This window comes from Dipodomys merriami, unplaced genomic scaffold (assembly GCF_024711535.1).
Source record: "Dipodomys merriami isolate MVZ:Mamm:240054 unplaced genomic scaffold, mDipMer1.0.p SCAF_1, whole genome shotgun sequence".
Taxonomy (NCBI): Eukaryota; Metazoa; Chordata; class Mammalia; order Rodentia; family Heteromyidae; genus Dipodomys; species Dipodomys merriami.
Window position 1 is genome coordinate 59453136 of NW_027202270.1, and position 13362 is coordinate 59466497.

General features: G+C 36.9%; 1 protein-coding gene across 1 annotated transcript in view; it reads right to left on the reverse strand.

The window, feature by feature from the left end:
• The window catches only part of Galnt13 (polypeptide N-acetylgalactosaminyltransferase 13), a 544599-nt gene that overhangs the window by 506995 nt on the left and 24242 nt on the right, over positions 1-13362 (reverse strand). The gene's annotated exons all lie outside the window — the stretch shown is intronic.

The following is a 13362-nucleotide window of genomic DNA, read 5'->3' on the forward strand; positions in this document are numbered from 1 at the left end:
TATTTCAAGCTAAATGGATTTATGCTACCAAGAATTCTGTTACATGAAAGAACTACCCAAAAAATCAAAATGACTTCCAAGTATATTTTAGATATGAGACCCTTGTCCGTTGTATGGCTAGTGAAGATATTCTCCCAACCTGTGGGCATTCTATTGATCTTGCTAGCTATGTCCTTTGCCATGCAGAAGCTCTGCAATTTCTTGCAATCCCATTTGTCCAACCTTTCTTTGATTTGTTGTGTTTTCGGGTCTCTATTCAGAAAATTGCAGCCTGCACCAAGGAATCCTAGGGTTTCTCCTATTCCATCCTGTAATGTTTTCAGAGTGTCTGCTTTGACTCCGAGGTCTTTCATCCATTTGGAGTTGATTCTGGTGCAGGGTGATATATAAGGATCTAGCTTTAGTTTTCTACAAGTATTTAACCAATTTTGCCAGCACCATTTACTGAAGAGGCTATCTTTCATCCATTCTATTGTTTTAGCTCCCTTATCAAAGATTAGATGGCTATAGGTCTGTAGGTTCATTTCTGGGTTTTCAATTCTATTCCATTGGTCCTGAGGTATGTTCTTGTGCCAGTACCAAGCTGTTTTGATTACTATGGCTTTATAGTAGAGTTTGAAATCTGATATTGATATTCCTCCAGCAGTGTTCTTTCCGTTGAGGAGCTTTTTTGCTATTCGGGGTCTTTTATTGTTCCATATGAATTTTTGGATTGCCTCTTCTATTTCCTTGAAGAATGAGGTTGGAATTTTGATAGGTATCGCATTGAATTTGTAGATAGCCTTGGGAAGTATTGCCATTTTCACGATGTTAATCTTTCCAAAACAGGAGCATGGGAGTTTTTCCCATTTTCTAAGTTCTGTTTTGATTGCCTTTTTCAAGTTTTTAAAGTTTTCATCATAGAGGTCCTTCACTTCTTTGGTTAAGTTAATTCCTAGGTATTTTACTTTTTGTGGGGCTATTACAAATGGAGGTCTTTCATCCATTTGGAGTTGATTCTGGTGCAGGGTGATATATAAGGATCTAGCTTTAGTTTTCTACAAGTATTTAACCAATTTTGCCAGCACCATTTACTGAAGAGGCTATCTTTCATCCATTCTATTGTTTTAGCTCCCTTATCAAAGATTAGATGGCTATAGGTCTGTAGGTTCATTTCTGGGTTTTCAATTCTATTCCATTGGTCCTGAGGTATGTTCTTGTGCCAGTACCAAGCTGTTTTGATTACTATGGCTTTATAGTAGAGTTTGAAATCTGATATTGATATTCCTCCAGCAGTGTTCTTTCCGTTGAGGAGCGTTTTTGCTATTCGGGGTCTTTTATTGTTCCATATGAATTTTTGGATTGCCTCTTCTATTTCCTTGAAGAATGAGGTTGGAATTTTGATAGGTATCGCATTGAATTTGTAGATAGCCTTGGGAAATATTGCCATTTTCACGATGTTAATCTTTCCAAAACAGGAGCATGGGAGTTTTTCCCATTTTCTAAGTTCTGTTTTGATTGCCTTTTTCAAGTTTTTAAAGTTTTCATCATAGAGGTCCTTCACTTCTTTGGTTAAGTTAATTCCTAGGTATTTTACTTTCTGTGGGTCTATTACAAATGGAGTTGCTTTCCTAATTTCAGCCCGACTTTTGTCATTGTTGGCCTACAGAAAAGCCATTGATTTTGGGGGGTTAATTTTATACCCTGCTACTTTGCCAAAGTTTTGAATCAGCTTGAGTAATTTGGGAGTGGAGTCTATGGGATTCTTTAAATACAAGATCATGTCATCTGCAATCCCCCAACAACAAATCCTCAAAGAAACAACTGCCCACTAAATAAGTGGGCTAAAGACTTAAAGAGAAACTTCTCTGAAGAGGAAACAAGGATGGCCAATAGACACATGAAGAAATGCTCAAACTCCCTAGCCATAAAAGAAATGCAAATCAAAACAACATTGAGATTCCCCCTCACCCCAGTTAGAATAGCAAAAATCAAGAACTCTAATAACAACAGATGCTTCAGGGGATGTGGACAGAAGGGAACCTTACTTCATTGTTGGTGGGAGTGTAAACTTGTACAACCACTTTGGAAAGTAGTATGGAGGTTCCTCAAAAGACCCCACATAGAGCTCCCCTCTGACCCAGCAATCCCACTTTTGGGCATTTACCCAAATGCTTACAAACAAGACCACACTAAAGCTACCAGCACAACTATGTTTATTGCAGCATTATTTACCATAGCTAAGATCTGGAACCAACCCAGATGCCCCTCAGTAGATGAATGGATCAAGAAAATGTGGTATATATACACGATGGAATTCTATGCCTCCATCAGAAAGAATGTCATTGCCTCATTTGTTAGGAAATGGAAAGACTTGGAAAAAATTATATTAAGTGAAGTAAGCCAAGCCCAAAGAACCATAGGTCCCATGGTTTCCCTTGTTTGCAATATCTAGTATATGTATGAGTCAAGCAGAAAAGGTCAGATAAGGTGATGTTAGGAAAATGAACCCTAAGATATGTATTTAAATGATTTTTCTTTCATGTATTTGTTTCTAATGCATTTATAAGATTATTTCTTTGTTGCTTTGTATGTCCTTCCCCCACAGTATAAGCCCTGCTTTCACTGTATTTGATGTCTGTATAATTTGTGGAGTGGAAGGGGAAAAACAAGTCGTTTAAATAAGGATACAGATGGACCCGTTGCAACAATGAGAAGTACAAGTTGTCATGTTGAAAATGAACTTTACAACTTTGGTGGGGGGGATGGGGAGGATTGGGTGGAGGGACAGGGGCGGGGGAGGCTGGGAAGGGATGGGAAGGGTAAACAAAGGAGGAGGCTACAATGCTTGATAAGAAATGTACTCACTATCTTGCCCATGTAATTGTAACCCCTCTGTACAGTATTTTCACAATAAAAAAAGAGAAAAAATCAAAATGAAATGCAACCTATGGACCAAACATGGACCACTCCAAAGTACAATGTGCTGCTCCAAATAGGTCACAAGCACTGTGGGTAATCTAATGAGCAAGCTTTTTTAAAGGAACATCCATACCCAGTGCCCAATAACATTTAATTTCTGACTGGATTGGTACTGGTCGGTCATACCTGTAATCCTATCTGTTTAAGAGGGGTAATTATTGCCAGGCACCAGGCTCATGCCTGTAATCCTAGCTACTCAGGAAGCTGAGATCTGAGGATCACCATTCAACACCAGCCAGGGCAGGAAAGTCTGGTGAGACTCTTACCTCCAATAAACCACTAAAAATCTGGAAATAGTTCTGTGGCTCAAGCAATAGAGCGCTTGCTTTGAGCTGAAGTGCTGAGGGACAGCGCCCAAGCCCAGAGTTCAAGCCCCACGACCGAAAAAATAAAATAAAAAGAGGGATAACTACAATGGGAGAGCAATAACACCAAGTCCCTGAGCTGAAACCCCCCAGTACTCAAATAAAACAAACAAAAATCTGACCAGACTTGAGCCTTGCCAGTACTAAGCAGAAATATCATTTATGCACAGGTTATACTTTTTACTTGCAAAAACCTATTATAATCATATCAACAGTTCAACATTTAAAACAAGCATCCTGAATACAACATCTAATTTATTTTCATCTACTCTGTGAATGAAGCCAAAATGGCTCTTCTTTCTACTGGCCCATGCATGGATAGTTTTACTAATGCTCAACACAAAGGCTCTGAAGCAAGACGAAGTTAGATACAGCTAATAAGCTAGAGCTAAATGGCTAAAAGAAATCAAGAAATTCCCAAGAAACTAGGCAATCTAAATAAATCTTTTTATAAACTTGTAACTTAAAACGTTGTAGAAGATACATATTCATCTTGACACAAACAGTTTTATTTCTTCATATCCATACTATGTATACCAATTCTCACAGATTATTATTCTGATGTGACACTAATTACACAACTCTCAATCTGATGTCAACAAGAGAAAATTGATCACAGTTCGCAGCCAATATTTCTGACCAGAGCCTCATCTTCCAACATCTGAGAGCCCTTATGTGGCAAGCAAACAGAGACTGCCAATTGGGACATAAAGTATGTAATCTGAGCAATGACATTATTCATAGAGTTAGAAAATGCCCTAAAATTTAAGTGGAAATAGATGAAAATATACAAATAGAAGAATGTTGAGTAACCCAATTTCAAAATGGACAACACAGCATGGTAATAACATACAAACAGATACATGACCCAAAAGAACACAAGAGAAAGACTGGAAGCAAACCTACACATCCAAAGTCGCCTGCTTTTCAGAAGCAGAAAACAACCAGAAGGTAGTGTGGAAAGGACAGTCTTTTCAATAAGTAATAATGCGAAATCTGAGTATACACAATAAGAAGAATGAAATCTAGACCCTATCACTTACCAGTTTAAAAAGTCAACTCATGTTTATACTTCCACCAACAATGCAATAGGATTTCCTTTTGGCCACATCCCCTTCAGCATCTGTTATTAGATCTCTTGATTATGGCCTTTCTAACTGGAGTGAGGTGGAATCTCAATGTTGTCTTGATTTGCATTTCTTTTATGGCTAGAGAAGTTAAGCATTTTAGAAAGCATTATGTAGGTTCCTCAAAAGACTCCATATAGAGCTCCCCTATGACCCACCAATGCCACTTTGGGAGCATTTTCCTGAATGATCAGAAGTCTATACTAAAGCTACCAGCACAACTATGTTTATTGCAGCATTATTTATCATGGCTAAGATATGGAACCAATCCAGATGCCCCTCAGTAGATGAATGGAACAAAGAAATGTGAAATATATATATATATATATATATAGATAGATAGATAGATAGATAGATAGATAGATATAGATATAGATATATATATGATGAAATTTTATGCCTCCATCAGAAAGAATGACATTGCCCCATTTGTTAGAAAATGGAAAGACATGGAAAAAATTGTATTAAGTGAAGTAAGCCAGGCCCAAAGAAATATTGGTCCCATGGTTTCCCTTATTTGCAATAACTAGTATATGTCTAGGACAAGCAGAAAAGCTCTTTAAACTATGTACATATGACCATATTAGATGATGCTAAGTGAAATGACCCCCAAGATAGACACACGAGTGGTTTTATCTTTCTTGCTGTTGTTTTCAATGTATTTATAATATACCGTGTGAATTTTTTTGTTTCTTTTGTATGTTCTTCCCCCATGGTATAACCCCTGTTTTCACTGTGTTTGATTCCAGTGCCCTGCATCTTGTATATACATTTTTCTACTTTGAAGAGTGGAAGGGAAATAACAAAATGCTGACAAAACTATATTTCTCAAAAGAAGATATACGCATGTCATATGAATAATCTTCATACAGCATAATGTTCAATTTCACTGATCATATCTTACAATGAGGTATCACCTCACTCCAGCAAGAACAGATATTATCAACTCTTGTGAAGATCACTAGAACAAGCAAGCCTGTGGACAAAGGGAACCTCTCCCTGCACACTGCTAAAATGTAAATTTGTACCACCATCACCAAAATCTTCAAAAAAACCCTTAAAAAACAGACTATCATATAACCAGAAATTTTAAATACTGGATATATATTTCAAGGAAATGAAATGCAATGTCAATGAGACATTTGCACCCCTGTGTTAATTGCAGGACTATTCACACTAGCCAATGTGTACAACGTGTCCATGAACTAGTGAATATCTACACTGTGACTATGACAATACCCAGTAAATGTATGTATTGAAACACATAGCATCCCCCATAAATATGTACAAGTTTTATGTTTTATGTATCAGTTTAGAAAAAAATTTAAAGTAAGAAATATAACAGACTAGTGCGTGGTTTGTCCCACATCATGGCTTAAAAAGTATCAAACAATATTTCAATAGCAGGGAATGTCTCTTAAGTGTCCTCAATTCTCACTTACTTTGTAAAGCTGTTCAAAGGGCACATATGGAGCACAGAAAAGGCTGCCCATCTCATGTTAAATGTTTTCCTGCTCCCTCTGTTGCTACTTATACAATTTTCTTCTTCTTTGTACTAGTGAGCACTGGAATGCTTTGCCCCAACCCAAGCCTCCTTTCCAACTATTTATCATTACACCTGTTGATGTGAAAAGGCTCAAATCACCAACGATATAACCAGTTTAAGTAAGCCTTTGGAAGGATGTATATAGTTTATTACAGTTCCACAATCAGGTGCTATTAATTAGTTGTTTTATTTTAATGTACATATTGGTTTTAAGGGTTTGTGGGCTTGAATGGCTTTCCACTTACAGAAATATATTCAGTATTTTTAGGGTCAAGTTTTTTGTTTTGTTTTTTGTCAGTCATGGGGCTTGAACTCTGGGCCTGGGCCCTGTCCTTCAGCTCTTCAGCTCAAAGCAAACACCACCACTTGAGTCATACTTCTGCTTCCACTTTCTGGTGGTTTATTTGATATAAGAGTCTTGGGGTCCACAGTATAACCCCTGCTTTCACTATATTTGATTTCACTATATTTGATGTACTTGTGGAGGAGATGGGGAAAAACAAGTCGTTTAAGGATACAGGTGGACCTGTTGCAACAATGAGAAGTACAAGTTGTCATGTTGAAAAGGAGCTTTACAATATTGGTGCAGGGGTAGGGTGAGGGGGGGGATTGGGTGGGGGGTGGGGGGGAGGCTGGGAAAGGATGTGAAGGGTAAACAAAGGAGGAGGTTGCAATGCTTAATAAGAAATGTACGCATTATCCTGCCCATGTAATTGTAACCCCTCTGTACAGTATGTTCACAAAAAAATTTTAATTTAATTTAAAAAAAAGAGTCTTGGGGTCTTTCCTGCCCAGGCAGGCTTTGAACTATGATCCTCAGATCTCAGCCTCCTGAGTAGCTAGGATTACAGGCATGAGGCACTGGTGCCTGGCTAGGGTCAACTATTTTTAAGGAAGAAGGTACAAACACAATTATTAGCATATCATCAAGAGAATTAGTTATTTCAAACAATATTTTACATTTATTGTAGACAGGTATTTCTAGAAATGGCTCTTGGATTGATGGATATTTCATATAATTAAACAGTTATAATGATGAAGGATAAAACTTTCAATAATTGAAATCAACTAGGCCAAGGGTACAGTGGACACTAAGGTGATGATATGAAACATACAGATTTTGCTACAAAACTCCCCAAGATAAGGTCTCAAATGTTTTTTTTTTCTTTCTTGCTATTGTTTCTAACATATTTATAAAATGATTTCTTTGTTGCTTTGTAAGTCCCTCCCCCACTGTATAACCCCTGTTTTCACTGTATTTGAGGTTGGTATAATTTCGGGAGAGGAAGGGAAAAAACAAATTGTTTAAATAGGATACAGGTGGACCCATTGCAACAATGAGATGTACAAGTTGTTATGCTGAAAAACTAACTTTACAACTCTGGTGTGGGGGAGAGAGGGGGTATAGGAAGGGATGGGAAAGGGAATCAAAGGAGGAGGCAACAATGCTTGATAAGAAAAGCACTCTTTATCTTGCTCATGTAATTGTAACCCCTCTGTATGGTATTTTCACAATTTAAAAAAAAAACTTCTTCAAACGATATGTTTTATAGAATGCTTAAAGAATTTCAGGCCCAAGAGATAGGAGCCATATGAATCTGAAACTCCATTCATATTCTGAAAATAAAATATACAACCAATAAAAACAAAGCCACAAAAATCAGAAATCCATCATAACTGGAAGGTGGAAAACAATAAAAATATCAGGTTAATAGTAAACAGAATATTAAACATCAAATCCTAGCAGCACTGTCTTCAGGCTCCCACTCTACGTATCCCAGAGATTCTGTGGTCCCAGGAAATTCTGAGGAAGATAGACAAGGGGGTAAGTGTGGGATGTAACACAAACGTGACAAACACCAATTCTACTCACAATAAGAAGATGCTAAAAAACTACAGTGCTACATAGATGCAGAAAGACAATTAAATGAACCTTAAGTGACCTTTTCCTGGAAAAAAAATATGTAAACTATTTGTGAATATGTTAAAAATAGGCTACAAATTTATAAACCTCCCAAAGGGTAAATATGTGATAATTGATAAATAAAATTAATGAGGGTAAAGGTATTATGGATTTTTATTAATAAGTTTTTTATTGTGAAAATAACATACAGAGGGGTTAGAATTACATGAGCAAGGTAATGAGTACATTTCTTATCAAGCATTGTTGCCTCCTCCTTGTTTCCCCTTACCATCACCGCCCTCCCCCACACCCCCTTCCTGGCCAAAATTGTAAAGTTCATTTTTCCACATAGCATCTTGTACATTTCATTGTTACAATGGGTCTGCCTGTATCCCTATTTAAACAATTTGCTTTTTCCCTTCCCCTCCCCAAATTATACCAACATCAAATACAGTGAAAACAGGGGTTATACCGTGTTGGAGGGACATACAATGCAACAGAAAACATCACCTTATTAATGTGTTAGAAATCATAACAAGAAACAAAAACCACTTGAGTCCTTATCTTGGGGTTAATTTCACCTAACATTAAGTTATTTGACTGCTTCTGCTTGTCTCAGACATATACTAGTTATTGCAAATAAAGGAAACCATCAGACCCATGTTTCTTTGAGCCTGGCTTACTTCACTTAATATAATTTTGTCCTAGTCTTTCCATTTCCTAATAAAGGGGGCAATGTCATTCTTTCTGATGGAGGCATAGAATTCCATTGTGTATATATACCAAATTTCCTTGATCCATTCATTTACTGAGAGGCATCTGGGTTAGGTCCATATCTTAGCTATGGTAACTAATGCTGCAATAAACATAGTTGTGTTGGTAGCTTTAGTATGGTCTTGTTTGTGATCATTCAGGTAAATGCCCAAAAGTGGGATTGCTGGATCATGGGGGAGCTCTATGTGGAGTCTTTTGAGGAACCTCCATAATACTTTCTAAAATGGTGAACAAGTTTACACACCCACCAACAATGTAGTAGGATTCCCTTCTGTCCACCTCCCCTCCAGCACCTGTTGTTATTAGTTTTTGATTATAGCTATTCTAACTGGGGTGAGGGGGAATCTCAATGTTGTTTTGATTTGCATTTCTTTTATGGATAGAAAGGTTGAACATTTCTTCATGTGTCTATTGGCCATCCTTCTTTCCTCTTCAGAGAAGTTTCTCTTTAAGTCTTTAGCCCACTTATTTATTGGGCAGTTGTCTCTTTGAGGATTTGTTGTTGGGGGATTTAATTTTTTGAGTTTCAGGTATATTTTAGATATGAGACCCTTGTCCATTTTATGGCTAGTGAATATCTTCTCCCAATCCGTGGGTTTTCTATTCATCTTGCTAGCTATGTCCCTTGCTATGCAGAAGCTCTGCAGCTTCATACATCCCATTTGTCCAACTTTTCTTTGATTTGTTGTGTTTCATGGACTCTATTAAGAAAATTTCAGCCTGTGCCAAGGAGACCTAGGGTTTCTCCTATTGTGTCCTGTAATGTTTTCAAGGTGTCTGCTTTGACTCTGAGGTCTTTAATCCATTTGGAGTTGATTCTGGTGCAGGGTGAAATATATAAAGATCTAGCTTTAGTTTTCTACAAGTGATTAACAAATTTTGCCAGCATCATTTACTGAAGAGGCTATCTTTCTTCCATTCTATTTTTTAGCTCCCTATGAAAGATTAGCTAGCTATAGGTCTGTGGGTTCATTTCTGGGTTTTCAATTCTATTCCATTGGTCCTCAGATCTGTTCTTGTGCCAGTACCAGCTGTTTTGATTACTATGGCTTTGTAGTAGAGTTTGAAATTTGGTATTGATATTCCTCCAGCACTGTTCTTTCTGTTTAAGATTGTTTTTGCTATTCCGGGCCTTTTATTGTTCCATATGAATTTTTGGATTGCCTCTTGTATTTCCTTGAAGAATGAGGTTGGAATATTGATAAGTATAGTATTGAATTTGTAGATAGCCTTAGGAACTATTGTTATTTCACGATGTTGATCATTATGGATTTCTTTATAAAAAGAAATGAGTAAAGTATAACATGAAAAAAAAGAAAAGTCCTTCCTTTGAGTAGTGTGCCTTCTCAAAAGCTTAGATGTAGCTGGTGCTGGTGGCTCATGCCTGTAATCCTAGCTACACAGGAGGCTGAGATCTGAGGATTGCCATTCTAAGCCAGGCCAAGCAGGAAAGTTTGTAAGATTCTTCTCTCCAAATAACTATCAGAAAACTGGGTGGCACTGTGGCTCAAGTAGTAGAGCACTAGCCTCAAGCTGAATGGCTCAGGGACAGCACCCAGGCCCAAAGTTCAAGACCCATGACCACCAACAACAACAAAAAAGCATAGATGGATTAGTGGAGTTACAAGATCAACATCAAGCTCTAAGTCAACTGCATATGTAGCTCACGCCTGTAATGTCAGCTATTTGAGAGATAGAAATCTGGAGGATCATACAACACAACACAAAAATCACATGGTACCCTATAAATAGGTTAGAAACAATAGCAAGAAAGTTTTTGTTGCTTTGTATGTCCCTGTTCCATGGTATAACCCCTGTTTTCACTGTATTTGATGTTGATATAATTCGTGGAGGAGAAGGGAAAAAAATTGTTTAAATAGGGATACAGGTGGACCCATTGCAACAATGAGATGTACAAGATATTATGTCAAAAAATGAACTTTACAACTTTGAGGAGGAGGATGGGAAGGCAGTGATGGTAAAGGAAAATAAAGGAGGAGGCAACAATGCTGAATAAGAAATGTACTCATACAAGTTGTCATATTAAAAACGAACTTTACAACTTTGGTGTTGGGGGGAGGATTGGGTGGGTGGGCGGGTGGAGGCTGGGAAGGGATGTGAAGGGTAAACAAAGGAGGAGGCTGCAATGCTTGATAAGAAATGTACTCATTATCTTGCCCATGTAATTGTAACCCCTCTGTACAGTATGTTCACAATAAAAAATTTTAAAAAAGTAAAAAGAAAAAAAAGAAATGTACTCATTATGTTGCTCATGGAATTGTAACCCTCTGTATGGTATTTTCACAATAAAAACATTTTTTAAAAAAAGAGAAATCTGGAGGATCACAATTCCAGGACAATTGTGAAGACAAAGAGTTAGTGCAAGACCATTCAACAAATAAAGCAATTATGGTGATATATGTCTGCAATCCCAGAAGGGCACAGGTACAACATACAGAAATCCTGAGCTCCTTCTTAGCAAATAACTATGCTATGAGCATAGCTTAAATGAAAGCATACCAGCTTGTGTAGCCAAGTGGGAGGCCTTGATTTCAAAGTTTACCACCCACCAAATAAAAATAAAGAAATACCTGTAGACTAGTATTGATGGGTGAAATGATCACAACAAACTAGATAGCTCCATAGTCTACAAGTACTCTTCCACAAATAGTTATTAAGGACAATGTGTAAAATAGTAACTTCCAGTGGATAACTTTGGCAGAGATTGCCTTAACTAATTGATGAAGGACAGCACCATCAATAATGGAGCAAGTATGCAGGATCCACTTGAGAGGAATTAAACATCACTTTTGTGCTGTGCCTGCCAAGAATGGATAACCTGAATTAATCATCGAGAAACATCGCCAAACCCAACTTGAGCATTTTGTGCAAAATATCTGGCCTGAAGTATTCAAATGTCAAAGCAATAAAAGACTAAGGAAATATGTGAGGCTAAAAGAAATCCAAAACACATGACCACCAATGCACCTGTAGTTCTAGACATGTATTGTGAGGATATGATAGTGCTGACACAGTATCAAATTTCTTAATTTTCATGATTATTCTTTGATTAGGTAAAACCAGTCCTCTTTCCTAACAAACACATGAAATATTTCAATTGAAGAAACATGATTGACTGCAAGTATTCTCAAATGATTCCACCAAAAATGTGTGTGTGTGTGTGTGTGTGTGTGTGTGTGTGTGTGTGTGTGTGTGCGTGTGTGTGTGTAATGAAAGAGAGATGGGACAGAAACAATGAAGAAGAGAGGGGGGAAGAAGAGGAGGAGGGAGAGGAGGATGAGTAAGGGGAACTGAAAAATAAAACAAAAGGTCAAATGTTAGCCAATAATGAATGTAGACACTGGCTATTCATGGTTCTTAAACACAATTCTTGCAATACAATTTTTTTTAATTTTTTTAAATGATAGAAAAAAATACATGTTTTACTTTCATATACACATTTTGAAATCACAGAGCAAAGATACACAAATAAATGAATTTTGTTAAATCATATACATGTGCGTGAACACGCAGGCATGCATGTGCACATGCATACACACACACACACACATACACACACACACACCTAGCCTCATCAACAATGCTGAAAAAACTGCTTAATAAGTCAACTTTCAAATGGTTGGAAGATGTTAATTTAAGACCTAAACTCTGAGACCACTATAAGAAAACTCTGGAAAATAGACACAATTATTTCTTAGTAAGACTAATTACCCAGGAAATAAGAGCAAGAATAGATAAATGGGACTACACTGAATAACAAATTTTGTACATCTAAAGAAACAATTAATCACCAAAAGTAAAGGATAAAATAGAAAGCCTTCAACTTTAATTCATAAAACAATATGTTTTCATGTGTAACTGTCTTATCTTTCCTTCTAGACTATCACTGAGAGAATTATACAATATACAATGCAACCTATTTTATGATCAGATTCATATTTTACTTGTCAATTTCTTCATGTGACACTCTCAATATTTACCATTAAATTGTAAGTTCAGGTCACTGATTAATATTCTATTGCTATGGTATAACATCTGTTACTTGATCTTCAAAACATAAAGTATCATGCAAAATTGACTACAAAAATAAAATAGTGCAGACTCTGTATATATGTCTTCTGCCGCAGGATGAATGTATCCTTTGGATAATATATATATAGAAGTGGCAATGATGAGTATGGTTAAATACCATGTGGATATTAAAACCTGTTAACTCATATTGTATTAACTCTGGTGCACATGATTTTTCTATCTGAAGACCAGGTTATAATCAGATTATAATCTACAGTCAGTGTAGAAGTGGAGGTCATGCCAGAACTCTTGTTTCTGCTTATGACCTGGTCTGGCCCTAGCTCTTCTTGCTTTCGCATACCTCAACAGACCTATGTATGTTCTTGCTATTGCACATGGTAAGATGAATAACATTATAAAATGTCTTCAAAAGTTACCAGTGTATTCGTATAAACGATTTTAGGGAAAGGCATGCAAGCAAAGAAGCTTTAGTAAAACAATTATTCATTTTTGGAGGAGATGACACAACATTTTCCTATTTCACAAGGCTACAATAAAGTTTATTATATGACCTAAGGAAAGAAAATACACACAAATAAACAAAAGCTGCATTACACTCATACGACTAAGAACATATGAAAGGACTGATTATCA